At 33.5% G+C, this 4,309-nt stretch overlaps 1 pseudogene; it reads left to right on the top strand.

The window, feature by feature from the left end:
* The first annotated feature begins 821 nt into the window (after window positions 1-821).
* Window positions 822-4,067, top strand: LOC105497502 (nck-associated protein 1 pseudogene; annotated as a pseudogene).
* Window positions 4,068-4,309: the final 242 nt, after the last annotated feature.

Genomic DNA, 4,309 nt, shown 5'->3' with positions numbered 1-4,309 from the left:
ACTAACCATCTTTCATTATGTGGGAATTAATTACAGACAAGAGGGCACATTATTTCATGTCAATGATTCAACAATGATGAATTGAGAATCTATTATGTGTCAGGCACTGTGTTAGGCATTTAGTATGTAGAAATATTAAATATGCTAGAATATTATCAAATATTAATACACAATTTAAAAACATTAAATATGTAGAAATATTAATAACATTTAGTACATATCTGCATAGGGATCACAGTTTAGCAGGTTTAACAGTGATGTAGATAAAAAATGCTATGCATAATATCAGAAGTAAGTAATAACGAAGTTCAAAGATAGCTTAGAGGAAGGTATTATCAATTCTCTTCGTGGAAGTCTTCCTGAAGGCATTGATGCTGAAATAGGAAAACAGGGGTGGTATCTTCCTATTTAGATAAAAAAGATAGAATTAAGTTAGGTTATACAATATAAATCTTTCACACTTCTGATTTTGGTCTTAGGGCTCTTTTAGATGTTAGAATCCCAGACACAAAACAGAGGAGATAAATAAGTAGATATTTCAGACCGTATTAATTCAAGATGACAGAATGTCACAGTAGCTATGTTTACAACCCTAATTCACAGAAGCAGAAGAGAAGACATGCAATGAAGTCTTTTTTGTCTTCATTGGGATGTTGTGGTGTTTAATGTGCTGACATACAAAAAGTGCTTTATAAGATCATAATATTATCAATTTAAAAACAAAAGCTGATATCTTAGTGACATAAGCTGATTTAACAAGTACTGAGCACATATTATGTATTGGGAACTCTTCAGGTGTTGGAGATACAGTGATGAACAAAATGGAGGGTGGAGGACACAGCTCAAACAAGTGTCAAAAGTGTAGTAAATACAGGTCAGTAAATACGGTTGCAATAGGTATGTGTATATATATATATACACACACACATACATATATATATATATAAAAAACAGGTTGCGCTAACATAGTTTTGGACTTCTGGGAAGGTCTTCCTGAAGAAGCTATACTTAAACGGAGGCATAAAAAATGATGCGAAGTTAGCCAGGTGAAGTTGGAAGTGAGAGGAAAGAATTTTGGACAAAGGATACAGCAAATGTGAATGTCCTAAAGTGGTCCCAGAGTAAGGTTCATTCAGAAACCCGCAAAGAGGTCAGCAGCATGTCTGAAGCCTAAAGTGTGAGGCAGAGAGTGACACAATATAAGACAGAAGTGATAAACAACTGCCAGTTGATACACTTTAAATAATCTATGTTTAGGAATTTAGATTTTATCCCAACAATAGTGGACATTGAAAAAGTTTATGCAGGGGAATGGCATGTTTATATGTATATTTTTAAAACAAAGCTTCCTGTTGATGTAATTAGAATATTGTAAATTTTCAAGCCCTTGATAAAATAATGAATCTGAGAAATGATCATCAATGGCAGTGGGTATTATGTACACAGCACTAAGACATATTTATCTTAATATAAAAACTGAATCTAAATTAGATCAAACCTCTAGATCTAACTATGAATTTATAGAAAATGCAGGAAGACAGAAAAGAAGATCTGCACACCACAGAGATACAATCAAGATTGTTTAGGGATCAGCGGTGACCATGAATATATACTGTTAGCAACATGTTTAGTAGTAAAATTTTCATCATTAGTGCTTAGTGGTATGAGTATGGTAAAAACAGAAATATTTGACATTTAAAAACAAAACATGTCGAGGGTCCAAAGCAAGTTTTATTTGCCTAAGTTATAATTTTCCTTTATCTCCCAAGGATTTTGTGAGTAAAAACAAGGTAATACATTAAAAGAACTTTAACATCTTTGGAAGGAATGTCCTTATTAAATACAAAGTGATACTACCATGATTATCACATAAAATTAAGCTATTTGAGATGTTTTTTATGTTGCTTTTTGTTTGACTCTTGCATTACATGCCATTGATTTCCCTTTGATCCATCTCTTCATGATTAACTTAGATACAATTTTCCTAAGGCGTGATATTATCCTGTCAGTTTAAGAAACTTCAGAGTAAATCAAAACCCGATGATGCTTGTGATCACAAAATAACAAACATGTCAAAACAGAAGTGTCATTTGAAAAAAATTTAATAGCATCTTCTATCTTCCATCAAAATCCACTCAAGGAATTTCCAAATATCAACTAGTTTATAGTTAGGAAGTGGATTTCATTTAAAAGTTAGACATGTCGTTGAATGAAAAAATGTATTCTGTATTTTAAAAGTATCTTTTTTTGTGATACAGTCTAATGTTTATTTTTATGTTATGGCAGGTACACTTGAATTTTCAAAATTTAAAACATATAAAAAGTGGTTAAGGACTAACATTTGTATTAATAGTTGATAAATCTCTAAGATTGTTTATTATACACCAGAGTACAATGGTTGTGCTAATGTCAACAGGGCACCATGAAATTTAGTCTAAAAATATCACTAGGCTTTATACAAGCAACAACATATGCTGCTGGTTTTAGAATTTCAGGAAATGGTCTGCTTCTAATACTAAGCAGTCTTTTACTATTTTTAATGTTGTGCAATTTTATGGTATTTAGTTTGGGAAATGTTTTAAAATATGGACCTGTAATGCAAAGGTATTACATGCAGTACCTTTCTGGGTTTGATGCTGTTGTCCTCACTGAACTCATGCAGAACCTTTCCGTTTGCCGGGAAGATGACTCAAGCATCACGTCCTCTGTTGTTAACACTATGACCTTTGTAAATGTAAAATAAGTCGAAGATGGGGAAGTATTTGATTTCAGAGGAATGAGATTAGATTGGTTTAGGTTACAGGCATATACTAGTGTCTTTAAGGCTTCGCTTGGCCTTTCAGATCACAGAGAACTTGGAAACATGATGAATACAATAATGTTTTCATACCAAAAATAGATTCTTTGGTGGAAATGTTGCTTAAAACATCAAAGCTCTACATATTTTGTTTTTATAGTCATGCTCTTGAGAAGATGCTTTAACAGTGTTTGGAGTTACTTTCTCAGTCAAGATACTGAACTGCATTTTCACTACATTGCACTTATTTTATCATTTGCATTCATGAACTGTGTGCAGCAGAGTTACATCATATTGGAGAATGTAGTCTTCCCTTTTGTAATATATTTCTAGATGAAATGGCAAAACAAGCTTGAAATATCATCACAGATATTTGCACAGAACAGTGTACCCTTAGTGACCAGTGCCGCCCAAGTATTATGCCAAAACCACCAGTCAAGCAGTGAATAAGAAATCAACAAAACAAAACAAAACAAAACAAAACAGACTAGTAAGAAAGGGTAACCTGAAAGGGGGAAACCAGGCATTAAGAACATGAAGAAAAACAGGCTGGTTGTGACTAAAGTTGACAAATTACACACTGCACTTTCTGAGTTATAAATTGTGTCTCAAACATGGTGCTATGGAAACATACCTTTACTCCATGAGAATATTTGACTTCCCATCTGGAAATCTTCTTTACTAAGTTAATTGTTGGGATGATTATGTATAATTGAGCCACACACAAAATGCAAAGCCATCAGAGATTCTAACAGGTGTAAGAGCACACATGACCATACTCCAGCCAATGTAAAACTACATGTAGATGGATATTATAAGAGTATTCAATGATGTTCTTCTTCAACAAACACAACATTTAGGCAGTTATGGAGAACTAATCATTATGAGTCTATACGGAAGTTGGTATTTGGAAACTTTGTTAAGATGAGTCAACTATGATCATCTAGCTTATTTCCCTGCAATTAAAGCCTTTGTGAAATTACCTACAGAAAATGAATTAACATTCAATGCAGAGAAATATTCTGACATGTCAGAAATAAGGTCATTATTAGAACTACTAGGCCCATATGGTATGAAGTTCTTAAGTGAAAGTGTTACGTGGCATACTTCATCACAAGTTGCTAAACTTAAGAAATTTGTGGAGAATGTTGAAGTGTTAACATAAATGTGGACCAGCTTTGACAAACCAGACCAGATGGCTGCACTCTTTAAAAGATTATCATCTGTTGACAATCTTTATTTTGAACCTAACACTGTTGTTAGACCCTAGAGATTTAAAGATGGATAAGACAAATTCCCTTTGTGTCTTCGAGTAGCTCATGAATTTGCAGCATGAGTGAAGATATGAGTGGAGAGTCAACCTGTGAAGAGTTGTATGTCCTAAATTAATGGAGTTTGAATTTGAACATGTGGTCAAACCAAAACCACCAAATGATTTTCATTAGGGAAGTGACATATCAGATTTCTGTTAAAGTCACATGGCAGGGTAGCAAAGGGGCTGGAGGAGAATAA

This window comes from Macaca nemestrina, chromosome X (genome assembly GCF_043159975.1).
Source record: "Macaca nemestrina isolate mMacNem1 chromosome X, mMacNem.hap1, whole genome shotgun sequence".
Classification (NCBI taxonomy): domain Eukaryota; kingdom Metazoa; phylum Chordata; class Mammalia; order Primates; family Cercopithecidae; genus Macaca; species Macaca nemestrina.
Note: the sequence above shows the minus strand (reverse complement) of the source record. Positions and strands in the feature narration are given on the sequence as shown.